At 40.8% G+C, this 15,804-nt stretch overlaps 1 protein-coding gene and 1 long non-coding RNA gene across 7 annotated transcripts in view; both read right to left on the bottom strand.

Annotated features, from left to right (window-relative positions):
- Positions 1-15,804, bottom strand: part of DENND2B (DENN domain containing 2B) — a 172,043-nt gene that overhangs the window by 73,922 nt on the left and 82,317 nt on the right. The window contains exon 1 of one of the 6 annotated variants that reach the window (XM_071808923.1): positions 11,002-11,146. The exons of the other annotated variants lie outside the window; for them this stretch is intronic. The gene's annotated coding sequence lies outside the window, so the exon portion shown is untranslated. Of the gene's footprint in view, positions 1-11,001; positions 11,147-15,804 lie in introns of those variants that run through there. 6 annotated transcript variants of the gene reach the window in all.
- LOC139827993 (uncharacterized) lies at positions 197-4,160 on the bottom strand. Its single transcript, XR_011739144.1, has 2 exons — positions 3,136-4,160; positions 197-2,320 (listed from the first exon to the last, which is right to left on the bottom strand). It is a non-coding gene; the product is annotated as an uncharacterized lncRNA (long non-coding RNA).

Here is a 15,804-nt window from a genome sequence, read left to right as displayed (position 1 = left end):
AAAGGACAGTGGCAAGTAACAGAATGGAAAAAAAAAAAAAGGTCCAAAAGCCAATCAGTGGATAATAATATGGTCCTTACCCAAGAAACCTGCTGCCATTAGAAGAATATTTTCTTGAAGGCACAAAAGTTCCACAGACTTTAAAACAAGTATTACTGGGCAGAGACAAATAATTTGCAATCTTCCATACAAAGACTGTAAAGCAAAACATTTTTATTGAAGTTGTCTACATACATAATACAAGCAACACCTTACAAAGCGTATTGTTACACACACCTTCAAAATATTATGTATGAACAGCATAAATAAAAATGATGGAATCAAACTCAGATTTCTTAACAAGTTCACTTGAACAGCACCTCCTCTCTGGGCAATGACATTTCTCTGAGAATACCAGCATTTCACAAATCACATTGCAATCAGCTGCTGCCATTGCCCATCTGCTGGGGGGATTCTTCCACCACACACCCTCAGGGGCGCAGCTCCCAAGCTGCTGGTGATCCAGCACTGAATTGCAGTCTCGGAGGCAAATCACCCGCCAAACAGCCCACAATGTCTTATAAACAGGTCACAGACCCTGAAACCGCCCTCCCGATGGGACTCATTGCTGCACAGGGAGGGGAGCAGACACAATATGAGAGGTGTTTTCCAGCCCTCCAAACCATGCTTAGCTTTGATGCTGTGAGTTGTTCTCCAAGAAATCAGCAGAATCACCCAGAGTAGAAGAAAACTGATAATATCATAGAATCATAGAATGGTTTGGGTTGGAAGGGATCTTTACAGATCATCTAGCCCAACCCTGCTGCCATGGGCAGAGACATCAGCGACATTCTATAGGATTTTGAACCCTAGATACAATTAAGCTTTAAATTGTTATTCAGTCTCTTCTCTCCAGTTTCCCTGTTTCTCACCCACGCATAGAAAAAACATTAAATATACAAACCCTGTAAATCTCCAGGCCTGCCCTCAAATATATGGTTTCCATAACAATGAATGTATTCATATTGTCCTCTCCAAAAAAGTCAAGTATCCCCTTCCAGCAGTTCCAATGAACACCCATAGATAACAGTGGAGCTGTACCTCATCGACATCAAGAGTAGAACAGAATCACTTGCCACATTGTTTTGATGTAATTTGTGCCCTACTCATAATAAAGCAAAAAAGATGAAAACATAGAATTCTTGCCCTCTTTATGAGGCCTCCAGCAAGTCTGACTTGTTCTAAAAGTCCGTGCTGATGGGGAAGGATTTTTTCTTGGTGCCACAAAACGCCTGACCCATCATGTTGTATTTTACCCAAAAGCCAAAAATCTTCCCTACCTGCAAAATATGGGTGCTGACATTAGACTGTGTGTAGAAGAGGAAGAATTCAATTCTTGGAGACAACTCTGAAAGTAAGCAATACAAAATGAGTACCAAAAATAGCATGCCTGGCTTTTTGATCCAGCTGAGCAGCTACACAGCTCCTACCTGCTTCCTTTGCTAATCACTGCCTCCAGAAAAGAGGAGAAATGAATGGCAGACAGTGCAGATGGCTCCCACAACTCCATGAGATAGTGTTCAACAAGAGGAGGCAGCCAGAATGATGGCCAAAGAGCAGCCTTTATATGTCTTTTGGAAGTCAGAATAAGGTGAATAATGAGAATGTGCATTTATTGAAGAGTTTTCATCCATGATCCACACATTTTTTATAAACACTAATAACAATACTAAGCTGCATTTCAGACCAGGTGTTAGAGGTGACTGGAGGGTGGTTAAATGCCTTGACTTGACAGAGTTACAGGACTCCTGACTCCCACTGCCCTGCTCTGACCTCTGAGCCAAGCAGCTCAGACCCACAGCACATGTTTAGCTCTCCTGAAGCATCGGGAGTGACTCCACAGATCACCCTATGATCTGTGATCTGCCAAACAAGTTGGCAGAAGCTGCTCAGCAATCTTTGAGTTTTGCTAATCCCGTCTGCCCTGCTAAAACCAACACTGACAGAATAATGAGACAAGTTTTTGGCTCTCCAGCCCAGGGAATTTCCCACTTCAACATACTCATGCTCAGGGGACCATTTACTGAAAAGAAAGAAAAAAAAAAAAGCAAGAAATGCATTGACACAAAGGTCTTTCCAGGCTCCTCTTGATGAGATCCTGTCATTTCACAGTGACACTGATGTTCGATGAACTCACGCAAAGTGACACAGTGATGGTTTTAGTCCTCCGGACTTCCCCACTCCATAGGAAAATATTGCTTTATTAGTACTTTTATTCAGGTTTTCTTCTTATCCCTGATTTTTCTCAGGGCATTGTGTCATTTTGTCAGGACAACTCAACCTGTTTCAGAGTAATGACAATAATGTCAGAATCAGCTGTGACCATAAGCATGTTAGTTTGTGCACTGAGCAGATTGGGCCTGCCACACAAGACTAGAGACTTGTTGCTCTAGCCAATATTTAAAGAAATCTGAAACAAATGCCACAGAAATTTCTCCTTGCAAGAGCAGCTGCCCCAATTTCAGGTAACCGAGGGTGTAACTACAAAATTCTCTGGAAATTTGTAAGAGAGAATGCTAGGAAATGCTCAGCTACCACCTTTCAAATTATTCGTACAACACTACAAGTTAAGAATATTTTCTGATTAATTATGATCTTAATTTCTTTAAATAAAAAGCGTCTATCATGCAAAAGATTGAACAAAAATTATCATTTGAAGGACTAATTCAGACATCTATTTTTAACATTCTATTGGAAAGAATCGTAAAGCCCACACCTTTCTGGCACCCTGTTAGTCTTTTTGGCTACTGAGGAAACAAAATGGATTTGTTCAGACTTCAGGATGAAAAACTGAAATTATCTTTATAACAATGCTGAAAAAACCCTAAATCCTGGGGATTTCATTGTGTGTCCAGATGAGTTTATCTATGTCCAGATCTTCAACTGGTATAAGCTTCCAAACATTTGAAAGGCAAGTGAAATAAGAAACTCAGAGAACGAGATATAACTTATTGGATCCTCAGATTTTCAAAAGGGTATTTTCTGCCACGCAAGTGTAACTCCTCACTATATGAAAAAGCTGTACTTGCATTTTTGTATTCAGACTAAAAATGTGTTGTATCATGGGTTCAGACCTGACTTCTACCCAATACTCACAATGCAGAAACAAAAATGAGGATGCGAGGATGCACATTTTTTGAACTCAGCAAGAGGGAGGACGATGTCCGCCTGAAAGCAGAGCCTTGTGTGGTCAGACTGCAATAGAGTGGTTCAGCAGCACAGGAAGGTCCCTGGAGTCAGGAGCAGCTCCAAATTGATGTCAGTCAGCATGAGTGGGAATGCTGGAATCCATCCTTCCCAGAGCAAGGCAAAGTGACGGGGAAGCACATGCTGCTCACCTCTTAACTGGAGCCAAGCACGTCATGAAACGCTACTGAGAACAGATGTAACGGCTTGCTATGGTGTTCATCTCCATTGAACTTCCACTAGATTTGACACAGTAGGTAGAGGAGAGAAAATGTGGAGAGATCAACAGCAGCTCTGATTAGAACTAGTGTTTCTGTGTCATTACTTCTATGACCTGGACTTTTGAAAGGTTCAGTACTGACAGTTCCTTTTAACTGGAAAAGTCTCATGCCACCCTAAGGGCACTGCTGCCAGGAAATCACCCAGCAAACAAACAGAAAAGCACCCTTCTGCCTCTGTCAGAGACACACTTGTGAAAGCTCCTGTTACGAATCAATGATTTTAAACAAACAAAAACTGGAGGCACTAACTGCACTACAGCAATCTTCCAGTTGTGCCTCTCAGGTGCAAGAAAAAAAAGCAGAGTAATTCAAAGGAGGCCAAAAAACCTTAACAACTTTGATTGAAGCAATGTTGAGGGGAACTTCTAAAAAAAAATCCCTCTTCCCTTCTCTGTACCAGAACTAGGAATAATTTCCTCTATGCTTTCCTCCAAAGAGCTATGAGAAGTCAACTTTTAGCCATCCAACACTACCAGTTGGTGGTTTGGTTGCATTTTGAAATGAGTTACGAAACAAACCATTGGACATTGAAGCAAAGATCGAGCTCCATCTGCTTGTGACACTGTGCTGTTCCCTTCCATTCCCTCACCCCAGCTACATCCTCGCCAGTGGGGACAGAGCGGCAGCAGCGTGGTTGCTGCAGAGCGCTCAGCACGGCATCGCTGCGGGGCAGCAACAGGGAATGCTCGGGCATCAGATGCAAGTAGTCAGACTGGTCTGACTGGGCTACCAGGCAGTTAGAATGAGGGTTCAACATACAGCCATCACCAAAATAGGTGGGATGGAAGGCCTTTGTTGCTCAGCTGAGTTGGTCCAAGAGGATCCCATGTGTTCATGATACTTTGAGTTTTGAGGGTTTTTTCCAAATATAAATGAGCATCTAGGCTTGGACAACTGCCCTGTATACTACAAAGAAAATTAGTTTAATCTTTCATTGTATTAATTGTACCAGCTATAGAAAAGGACTTTAAAATCAATGTTATTGTTACTCTTCGTAACTAAGGATTATGGGAAGACCAGACAAAAGGGATTTCCTGCGCTATTGAATTCAAATCCAATTTTGTTTAGAGTAAACCTTTTTATTACAATATATCCGGTACTCTGGCATAGTATATAGTATTGTAGTTTTCTACATAACTCAAGTAGACAATTAGAAACTATATTAAATTATCTTAAAACTAAATAAGAGCTTGTGGTGAGTAAAGGAGTTGAACTTTTCAGACTCAGTAGTGGGCACATGGTAGAAAGGTGGGTTCTGACCTGATTCAACCGGCAATGAAGCAAGTAGTACGACTTGTCATATCTTGCATCTTGCTTGGAAAGAAAAGTGACGTAAGTGCCAACAGAACAGCCCTTTTTCCACCAGATCCTTTATGATTTTTGAGCTCCCACCAGGAGCACAGCACAAAATCCCCAAAAATCTGCATTCCCAATAACCTCCTTCCTTTGTTGTTGACTTTGGGATCGTGACAAAAACAAGACAGAAAATACTTTCCAAACTGAAAAATGAATTTGCGTTACAAGGCTATTTGAAATAGGCTCACTCACTCCCAAGAACACGTGCTAGTGATAGAAAAGTCACAGTACTTAGAGAGAATGAGGCAATAAAACCAAAGTGGATTAATATCACAAAATGTTTAAAGATAGAACAAAAATACAAACACCAATTATTTTTCTGTTTGTACTTCTGAATTCTTCTTTACTCAGGGAATTTTTATACTTTCAATTTAAATAAAAATTGAGACCATATCAGAACTAGTTACAAAACAATAGGCCACTAGGACCGTGGAACAAAGAAAGATCCAGCTCTGTGTGTCATTTATCAAAGCTCTGGTTTCCTGGGTTCCAAGAAGCACTGAGTCAATGATAACAATCGTGGGACACACACTTGTGAGTGCGCTGTGGTGAGTTCCTGTGTATAAAACCCCTCCAGAGCTCAGTGTCTTTGCAGTCGGTTCATTAAGAGGAGTACACAAAAACTCAGCTGACTGCAGTTGAACTGTGTTTTTATGGCTTAGAAGCAAAATGTCTGATTTACATCAGTGAAATTCAGGAGTCATTCTGCCAAAGTAAATTACGTGAAGTGGCAACTATGCTCCGCAACTGTACAAAGAAAGGGCAGATAAATCAAAGCTGATGAGTCAGATCCTAAACACTTGAATTTGACTGGATCTGTAAAGACAGCAAGAAAATCTGACAATGACAAGTGACTATAAAATAAAATGTGATCAATCAACATGCACTAGATACATGCTTTTGCCAAGAAATTTCTAAGGGTGAAGAAGATAACAGGAAATTGTGAAATTATCTAGACTAAGAGGGCTAGATTCCCTGCTGCTCTAGATTTATGGCAGTCTTCTGCTCTGTTACTAGGCAAGTGCAGGATGGTTTTTAAATACCGTCATGTTTAAGCCTTTTTCACCCACTCTGTTCGGACACCGATACTACCCAAAGCACAGGAGAATGACTAGCCTGTGCTGTACCTTCCATCACAGTGATCAGAAGCTGCCTGCACGTGGAAAGATATCAAAAGCAAGAACTAAAATATCTGAGAGCACCTTTCTCTCTTTTCTGCTGAAGTACAGTGCACTGGCTTCACAGGACCATCTCTCATTTTCTCCTGAAATAAAATAATATGATTCCAAGTTGAAAAATGGAAGCCTCCCTCACAGTTACTCTTTTCCCATAACATGTTCTGAATAATAATTTACGCAACAGATATTTCCACTGTTATATCTCCTCCATTACTTATTTTTATTATGTTCTGGAAATGGCTCAACATGTTTACATCTCACCTGCATTCTTAAGATCTTGGAGTTTTGTTGGAGAGAGAGTGGCACCACAGCAAATGATAGTGTTTTCTTAAATCAACCAGAATGCACAAGCTCTTAGTTTTGTAAGAACTGCCAGGCCCCGAAACTTGTTCTTTAGCAGCATGTCTAAACACGTCTGTTCAAAATCCCGGCACACATAGAAGTTCTCAGCTTTGCTTTTTCAAAGCACAGGTGATTTTTCAACATGTTTGTTTATCTGCCCTGGAATCTCAAAGCAATAAACTCTTTGGAAACAATTCTGTCAGAGCTTTGCAAGTCTCCTACACTCACACACACACAATTTGGGAAGGGTTAAAACTACTTTTATAAATTGTGATGCTTAGTTTTTAACATTTGAGGCCATTCTGGGTTGGGCAAGCTCCAAGCCTGAAATTCATGTTTGGAAAAGCTGTTGTAAAATAGGTTCATCCCTTTTCTGCTCTGACAAGTCAGAAAACCTTACAAGGTCACTGTATACTTTACTGAAATACTCTATACCCAAAGGGAAAAGAACTGAGCTGGGAGCCAAAAAGTCATGATTCCTGGCTGCACACTAATCCAGAATACAGTCAAGCTTACTTTCCCTGCTTTACATATAAATCAACTTCTAGGTCACACAAAACCTCATCAAATAGGCCTAAGAATAAATATCTAATAGAGACAGAAAAAAAAAAAAGGGAATTCATTACTCTATCCCATCTCTAACAACCGTTCTCAGTCTCATCCACTCAAAGAAATTGCTTTCAGAATAAATACAAAATTCTATTATTTATCTCTCCTACCAGTCTCCCCGTTTTCCTTCCAGACCCCACCAGCTTATCTCTGGTCCCCAGTGTGTTGCCAATGTCCAGCAAGGTCTTTCTGTAGAGATTTGCTTCTTCTAATTTTCTGGTTTTGTGAACTAGTTTATTTAACACAGTGAGAAAGCATCCTAGAAGAGTAGGATAGAAGCTCCTGCATTATCTCTGTGAAACCAGAACAACGTCATCGTCAGTCCTGCCTGAAGACAGTCTGTCTGACCCAGCTCTGTCCAACCACCATGCACTTGCAGCTCATGTATTGTGAAGGTAGTTCACAAGTAATAAGAACTATCTGAGGCAGGGGAAAGAAGGAGTCGTTCTGATTTTAATCTTTGTCTAAAGAGCGCTCAGGTCTCTGAGGTGTCTCATCTCTGACCAGTAGGTGGGTACCATCCAATCACCAAGACAACCTCAGCAACTCAGTTAAACTTCTTGCAAACATCTCTTCTGTAACTAAAAAGCCGAAATACTGGCACACAATCAGCACGCTCCAGGTTACATGACACTGAGAATGCTCATCTGTCTTCTGAAAGGCACTTTTTATACATGTTTCTATAATATGGATGAAGCAGTCTGACAGCTTTTTGTTTGATACTGTATTATTCTCATAACACACAACCTTTATATGTGAACAACTGCAACAACAAAATTAGATGCAGGATTTTTTTTCCAGCACCTGAAAAAGCAGAAAAGACACGAACCAGTTGATAACTGAAATATGAGGGAGAGGGAAGGAGGGAAGGAAACACATGGACATTCGCTGCTTTCTCAATTACCAGAAATACACACTCAAGTGATACGTAATACTTCAGATATTCAGAAGAAACAGTTGGTACAGACTTGCACCACAGTTTTGGTATTAGGACAGATCAAGGGTACAAACACCATCTCAGAAGGTGCCACTGCCTGCCATGACTTCTACTGACCTGTAAGTTGTGACCTGACATCCCTCATATCATCATATACAGCCCATCCCAACCTGTACAACAGACCACAGTTGCACCACCTGACATTCACAGATACACTCGGCGTTTTACTGATGCTATGGCGAGAGAAGCAAAAGAACACAACTACGAGTAAAATAACATAAGATACACATTCATAGTCTACCCTGTACCTGTTAATTGAGTATCCAACGTCTCATCTTTGGAGGTTGCAGCCTGCCTCTGAAGGAGGAAGGATTTGAAGGGTTACAACCCCGGCCCCTCTTATCATCATAATTTGCTTTAGTAGCTCTGACCTTATGGAATGCAAAATAAATTCCAGCTATGACAGACAAACATGACCCTTGGTACACGTTACAGTGTGCATAGATTAAGAAGAAATCTTAAGTGTGTACAGATTCAAGAAGAAATTGAATACTTTGCTTGAATCTAAGAGGGAATTTTCTTTCAGTTTCACCAATGGTCCCTTTTTGTTCATGTTTTTAAATGTCTATGAATCAGCATCTGATTTTCTTCTGAGTTATGTCAGCAATAATCAGGAATTACTAAAGAGAAGTTGCGAAAGATGCAAACTGATGCAAAACTCGTTGTTATAGGAAGATTTAAGGCATTGACCTGGCACAAATACATACCTATGAAAAACAAAGTCTCGGTCTAAATAACATTTGCACTGAAAAATAAATTACATTACTAAATCTGACTGGTTACTGTATGCTTCATTCTACTTTGTTTAGCTAAACAAGCCAGGAAAATCAGGAAATGTGTAGGGTATACCCACAACTGAGAGTCATATGAAAGATTTTGCCGGCCAAGAGTTGTTGGGGGTTTGTTTACTTCAACAGAGCTTTGAAAAAATCGTTGATCTATTTATTCCCCAATCTGTTGGCAGACACACGTACACTGAAAAAAGAAAATAAAAGAAAAGAAAACTAAAAAGCCAAGCTATGACATGCAGTGCTTGTTGCTATCATACTTATTTACTTAAGAGTCCAGACGAGACCAAATTTAACTTGACCAAAGGCTACATCTGGCGCTAATTCAGTTTCACTGAATATTAACAAAAGAACGATCAGCCAGTACTCAAGCACTGCACACACCAATAGTCAAAAACTCGATCTAAAAGAAACTTTCTGAAAGATTCAGACATCGGCTTCTCTCTGCTTTTTGCTGACCATAACTGTCAACAGGAGCAGAGTTAGGTCAGGGCAAGACACTCCCCATCACTTTCTTCACCGTGATCAAGGGTAACATAAACGTGTACATTACTCACCCAACTGAAATGAGCTTCCCAGACCACATTTCATCACCACACCTACAAGAGCTGTGGGATCTCAAGCCTAAATTTGGAATCGGAATAATATCTGGGGGATTTATATATGTTTTATAAACATTTCACTCTCACAAGACCTTGGTTTCTTATAAAACTGTGGATTTAGTTTTATACTCTTCTGCTGGCCCATTAGGTTTTATGAGGAGCTGGCCAATACGTTTTTACTTTTCATATCTTATAAGAGAATTTGCATCTATTATAAGTCTGAGAATGAAAACAGTTTGCTACCATTGTTGTGCGACAGGAATGCTGCACAGTAATAAGGAACTGCAAGTTTTACTTAATTTACAGCAACTAAACTTCAACTTAGAGCAACTAAAACCAAGTAGACATTTCTTCTATCACCCATCCTTTTTTTTCAGAACAGAGCCAAAAATAAACATCATGTCCCTACAGGAAGATACGTAGATAGCATCAGGCAAAGCATCAAGAAAAAGAAAAGTTTATGGAGCAAATGAGGCAATTTCAACATCTGTGTATAAGGCAGCAAGAAAAAGCAGCTAGCAAAGTTTATAAGCTCATCAGCTGTGAAAATATTTGCTCTGTGAAGACTACAAAAACTAACAACAAACTCTTTGCAGGGGTCTCAACTAATGAATATTTGAAGCAATAAGTTGAAGTCCAGACTTTCACCCTAAGTTACATCCCTCAGAGCCCCATAGAGTTTGGCCTGCAATACTGATTTTTCTTGAAAAGCACAAACCCATAAGACTTCTACTTATTCAGTGGAAAAAAATAAGCTGTCTCATACCCTAGAAAGTAAGCTTCATAGAAAACATTTTAAAAAATGAAATTAAATTGAAATGAAATCATGAAATGAAATGAAATCACAGACCTGAAACCAGGCATCAAAACCAACACAACACACAAATGTGTGCCAGCAGCACTGCATTTAACACTGAGTTTCCATCTCAGCAGCTGGCCAGCATTTAGTCACCGTAGTCACAGTCACTGTAGTCACAGTCAGCCTCAGTATAAATAAGTGTGGCCTCTCCTTAATGGACTAACACTTTCTGTAAAATAACCCCAGATTTAACTTAGTATGTCCAAAGTATGCACCCCAAGTATGCCAGAAAAAGGGTGTCAGCCCTCATACACACTGTCATCCAGGGGTATATCTGAGGGGGAAAGAGAGCAGTGGCAGAATACATTGGTACGAATACTGCTGCAAAACTTAAAAATCACCTTTAAGAACAAAGAGGAAAAAGTGGAATTTCAGACTAGACAAGAAACATGCGTTTAGCCAGGCAGAGAAATTAGGTTCTGTCTGAGAACAAGAGAGGCAGGGGGAGGAGAGGAAGGACAGGGCTGTAAAAGCAAGTTTTAGTCCCACAAAGTCCCTCATCCTATACCAAAGCTGCAAACTCTGGAAATTAAAGGTACCTCTTTTTCTTTCTTTAGTAGGCAGAAAGCTGGTGGCAAGTTCTACCTAAGAATAGAAAGCTCACCTACTGCAAAACTGGTTATAGGAAAGGATCTTAAAGCATTCAGTGCTGTGGTACTTCATGCTCCTCACTCCTGCTTTATTTAGCTGCCTCCTTTCAAGCCTCTGACAACCACTCAACCACCCATCAGTGCGATCGCTTCAGCTACCCATCCCAGACTTACTGAGCAGCTCTTCCCTCCAGGAAAGATGCAGAATGAGGATGGAGTTCTGCTCTCGGTCCCTTGTGCCCTGCTGCAGCCTCTGTGCTTCCTGAGCTCTGCCTGCTTCGCTTCTCGAGCAACAAATGACACACGGCCCAAGCGCGTTTGTCAAACCTCTGTCCCTTTGTATGCTTACAGGGAGGAAACTGGCATTAATGTTTAACAAAACTAACAGTAGCAGAGCCTTTCTCTGCAAGCCGACACTCTGACTTTGAAGGGACAGGTGTGTGAGAAACCTGGCAAGCCAGAAGTTTCCTCCTGGTTACCCATGGCTTGGCAAAAATCTTTTTTTTGTTTAGGTTTTTATTTTAAAGTTGCTGGGAGCAACAGTTTACAATTTATTGCCGAATCTCTGAGCAGAGGCAATCCAGTCGCCTGTTGCTAACAAACTCAAAGCAGCTGTATCAGGTACCAAACCACACACGTACAGACACAGAGAACAAGCCTGCCAGACTCAACACATATCTTCAAGTCCACATGGGTGACAGTAGTATTTGGCAGGAAAGGGAGAGGTTAAAAATCCACATTAAAATGCTTTCAGGTCTCTGCCAACAGTTCCAAACAGACACAGGCTATCTGCCATCCCCCCTATTCGCCTGTGTTGACACAAAGTGGTTTTCCAAATCAGCAGCAAATCAACGGGGTAGAGGTTTCATGTGAGAGCAGCAGTCCAATTACTGGGCATTTGTTCAGGTCTCTGTACTGACGAGTCCCTTCTTACGGCCTCAGAGGCTGCTCAGCCATGCAGCAGCTTCCCTGGGTCAGCGTCCCCGTGAGTCAGCTGGAGTTACCTGCGCTGTGATAACAGGAGGATTAACCCACACCACCCATACCTGAACATCCTCAACACTACCCCATCCCAACCCACAAGCACCTCCTGTATCAGCCCACCTGCCTGCCAGAATCAGCTGAAAAAAAGACCTTCTGAGGTTTTGCCAGCAGGATTTGACACACAAAGCATTTCAAGGCTACCACAATGAATTCTGTTTTCACAGTTCAAATACTTACATTGTTACCTGGAAAAAGATTACTTCTGAGAAGGTTATGATGCAAAATGGGCTTATTCTATGGATGCAAAATGGACTTATTCTATGAATGCAAAACGCAAAATACAATTTCCATCTATTATCTGCTGATCTTTTGCCATAAAGGTGTACTCGTCACAGTATTGTGGACAGCCTACTCTGAAGAAGTTGCCTTGGTTTGCAATCCTAACATTGTCTTTCTACAGCTAAGGAGAGAAGAAAACAAGTTCTATACACAGGAGCTGGCCAAAACGGAAATAATCTCAGAGTCAGTGATGTGAATTGTGACAAAAGTTTTGAAAAAGCCACATCTAATGCAAAAGAATGAAGCTGATTGACCCAAAAATCCTATGCACAGCTTAAGCCTCCAGGAATGCTTCTGCAAGTCCTTTGCTTTGTGCTGAGAGCAGCACCAGAACAACCAAGATTCTTTGCTCTCCTACAAAGAGCTCCAATAGACACATCTCTTGTTTAAAGTCTCCTAGGCACTATGGGCGGTTTTGCATGTATATATTGTAATAACATGGATGGCACCTGTGTATTTCCATCAGCTCCTATTTTCCTGCTTGCAGGAAAACACAGTCCCCCTTGATGTTAATGTTCCTCAAGTGCAAGTGTAAGGGTGATGCTCAGTGTGGAGATGGAATCAAGCATTTAGCAAATGCCCAGTTTCTGTACACAATATTACCTGGTGAATAGTTATTATGCTATTTAGAGGATAAAGTCTGTGAAAAGACTGTGAGGACACTACATCCATGCACTTCTTGCTTTGACTTTCTGGACAAACTGTTTTTCCTATCAGGGATGAAATGCATAATAATTCATCCACTTATCTTTATTTCATTATGTTCAATCTTCTTTTCAGTCTTACTCTTTACAAATTCTGCTATGTCTTTTAATTTTCTGTTCTGCTTAAAGTGGAAAATATCTTTCTAGGATAACTAAACAGTGCAGGAAACTGGTAAGAGAACACAGACACTTTCATTTCTAAACCACTAATTCAAATCCGGACTGATCAGAGCACAGAACAGAAATTGTTCTTTCATACTGACAGCTTTTCAACAGCTCAAGTGTAAAGACTTGAGGGTCCTACACCAGTTCCTAATGGACAGATGCTCACAGAAGATGAAACATCATTAGCAATGCTCATGACTTGTACCATTTTTCATCTTTTTCAGTGAGATTGCCAACATTTTCCTGGTCCAGAAGGCAAAAGATTTTCATTCCTAAGCATGACTTCCTCCAGAAAAAATCAAAATATTAGCATTATGATGTAAAAACGTTTTGCACATGACTATTATGCTATATCCCCTGTGGACTTCTGTCTCACTTCTTATCACCACCCAAAAAACCAAACTCACACAAGACTCCTGCTCTGATTTTCTGACACTACATTGAGGGGGACTCTCCTAAGTGTTTTGGCAAGTATCCTGCTATTTGCTTTTATTCACTACATCTCAGTACAGTAAAAGCACAAGAAAGATATCAGAAACATTTCCAAAATCATGCTACTGTAATTATTTTCTACAAAAATTTGTAACAGTTTAGTTCAGGTCTTAGTACTACTGAGTATGCTAGTATAAACACAGTAATTAAACAAACAAAGATTGCAGTGTTAGTCTAAGTAGTCTTTGTACTGGAACAGGACACAGTTGCATTAAAAATGCCACTTTTAGTCTAACCTGTCAACTGCAACTCTTCTATTTAAAAGACTTATTATTTTTCAATTTTTAGCTAGCATCCAATGTTTTTAGCAAATATAAACCTTAATAGAAAAGGTAATTTAATGATGATGTAGGATTTGCTGCATATAAAAGCATAAAGCATTCAAGCTGCCACGACAATTAAATTACAATGGGAACTAATTTGCCAGGGTACATTCCTGCAGCCTCTAAGTAATAATAAAGCAATATTGATCTGAAGCTGTATGTAGCAAAATGCAAACAAAATGTTAGGGGGTTGGGTTTTTGTTTCTTAAAAACCTGTGCAAATGGGAAGGATATATTAACACAACATCCATCTAAGAAAAAGTGTTTTGCTTGACTGACAAGTACATATAAAGTAAGCAATGCTTCTTTCTGAACAAACACCTAAATTTAAAGTGAAACAAAATAGCCAACAACCAAAAGTCCCCGGGTCCCATATTCAACTGTTTGAGGAAGCCCAAAGGACATGTGCCAAAAGTAGCTCCATTTCTTCAGTTCTCTCTCTTGATCTAATTAGAAGCTGTTACTTTGTCTTACAAACCATTCTTCTCTGATGCCTCCAGACCACTGTGCTTTACAATACTTCTGCAACCCTGCTAAAGAGATTTCAAGACCTCTGATCCACTGCCCTGAGGTCACTGTTGAGCAGGGCCAGGGAGGGGAACATCACGCCCCAGACCATCAGAAATCAACAGCCCACAAATGCCACGTACCCAGATAAAGGACAGCAATACAGTAACGCCTGTATTCAAGTTCTACCCAGTTTCAGGGTCACTTGAATCAATGTTTTGACTTGTTCCCATTGCTGATGTCTCTGTTCCTGATGGCAGTAGGTGCCCCCCCACCTTCCATGGCCCAGTTCATAGTGGAGCTGCCAAAGCTCCGTGTCTCAAACACACTTCCAACCTCCCAGAGTAAATAACAGCTTTTATTCCTTTCTGAAGCAAATGTATCTTTGTGCTCCTGGGAACCGACCTGCTGAAAATTTGTCAGCTGCACAGTTCAAGCTGTTTCTGCTTTTAAAGGACTACAATACTTGCTAACAGATCCCACATCAGTTATTTGGTTTGCACAGTTGTTTTACTGAAGTTTATTTGTATAGTTTTCTAAGCCTCAATGGTTTGGTTTTTCGTTGGTTGTTTTTTTGTGTGTTTTGTTGTGTCTCACCATGGTCCAAATAACAGCATATTACTTACTCTTAGCAGAATTCTACTGAATCGCTATTCTTCCTATTCTCAAGCTCTCTGGCAAAATATTAAAACTTGATTATTTTTTAAAGTAACAAAAGATTTTCTATGGCATTTGTTTCACAAATTCATAAAGAGCTTAAAAGATTCTCACTAGTATCTCAGAGCAGCAGACAAACACTTTTGGCAGGAAAATCTGCCTGAGCAGTTCAGTGCGGAGCTCCTTGTTGCCTTAAGCCAGGCTCAGCTGCCAGGAGCTCTCTCCTGCAGCAGCCCCGGCCCTGCCTCATCTGCTGCCTGGCAAGGCAGGGACATCAGCTGAACTCACACCACTGGCCTCTTGGTGCTCTAACAAAGTCCCCAGGGGCTGCTCTGACCGGGAAAACTGGGAACTGTTTTAGCCCAGGCTATCCCACAACTGACTGAGTAAAAGAAGCTTTTGTTTTTAGATGTATATAATGATATAACGAAGACTTGACTCCCTGCTTTAGGCATATGTAGTTCACTCTCCTTTCCAAGATAGTCTCCCTCCTCCCCTGCCACAGTCCCTTGAAAACAAGAAGGTATCCACCCCAATATGCATGAAATGGCAACCACTAACCTACCAAACCACACACAGATCTCCTTAAAGTTGTGCAAAACTGTCAACCACTCCTAGCCCTGCTGCCTTCTCTGTCACCGTTTTCTGCATCTACACCCATCTACATCTTCCTCCAGAGAAAGGTTTTCATGCAGACACACCACCCTGGGTGGTTTGGGAAGCATGTCAGCACACAGCTGAGGCAGCAGCAAATGCACCAGCATTTTTTCCCACAGCATATCATTATAAAACAGATTGAACTGGCA

This window comes from Patagioenas fasciata, chromosome 5 (assembly GCF_037038585.1).
Source record: "Patagioenas fasciata isolate bPatFas1 chromosome 5, bPatFas1.hap1, whole genome shotgun sequence".
Lineage (NCBI taxonomy): Eukaryota > Metazoa > Chordata > Aves > Columbiformes > Columbidae > Patagioenas > Patagioenas fasciata.
Note: the sequence above shows the minus strand (reverse complement) of the source record. Positions and strands in the feature narration are given on the sequence as shown.